At 48.4% G+C, this 879-nt stretch overlaps 1 non-coding gene across 1 annotated transcript; it reads right to left on the bottom strand.

The window, feature by feature from the left end:
• Positions 1–362: 362 nt before the first annotated feature.
• On the bottom strand, positions 363–435 carry TRNAV-AAC. The gene has a single exon. It is a non-coding gene; the product is annotated as a tRNA-Val (tRNA).
• Between the last annotated feature and the right edge of the window lie 444 nt (positions 436–879).

Genomic DNA, 879 nt, shown 5'->3' with positions numbered 1-879 from the left:
GCCCCTTCCCCTTTTAAGGACCTGCTCCTCATGGCCTGTGACTAGAGATGACTTGGCTGCATCTGGTTGGTCACACTCCACCTTGGGCAGTGTCCATGCTCTGGGTGTGTGAGCGCTGCCTAATTAGCATCCCAGACACCTTGTCTACCTGGGAGCTCTTCTGCTCTTCAACTAGCCCATTCATCCCACAAGCATTCCAGGAGGGAGCGGGAGGGGAAAAGCCACTTCACAGGCATTCAGAGAGGGAGAGGAGACAAAAGTGGGAGCAGGGGAAGTATAACAGACCTTCTGAGCATAGAAATCACTGCTGCTCCTACAACAGCAGGGACACGCCAGTATGAGCTCGGAAAATTAAGCCATTGTGTTTCTGCCTGGTTTTGAACCAGGGACCTTTTGCGTGTTAGGCAAACGTGATAACCACTACACTACAGAAACTCTGGCAGAAGCCTTTGCCCCTCCCTTCATAAGTACGTAAGAATGGCCATACTGGGGTCAGACCAAAGGTCCATCCAACCCCGCATCCTATCTGCCAACAGTGGCCAATGCCAGGTGCCCCAGAGGGACTGAACAGGTAATGATCAAGTGATTTCTCTCCTACCATCCATCTCCACCCTCTAACAAACAGAGGCTAGGGACATCATTCCTTACCCATCCTGGCTAATAGCCATTCATGGACTTAACCTCCATTCATTTATCTGCAAAAAGAAAGAGGAGTACTTGTGACACCTTAGAGACTAACAAATTTATTTGAGCATAAGCTTTGCTGGGCTAAAACCCACTTCATCGGATGCATGCAGTGGAAATACAGCAGGAAGATATATATATATACAGAGAACATGAAAAAAAATGGGTGTTGCCATACACACTATAACGAGAGTG

Source organism: Mauremys mutica, chromosome 23, assembly GCF_020497125.1.
Source record: "Mauremys mutica isolate MM-2020 ecotype Southern chromosome 23, ASM2049712v1, whole genome shotgun sequence".
NCBI classification, from domain to species: domain Eukaryota; kingdom Metazoa; phylum Chordata; order Testudines; family Geoemydidae; genus Mauremys; species Mauremys mutica.
Note: the sequence above shows the minus strand (reverse complement) of the source record. Positions and strands in the feature narration are given on the sequence as shown.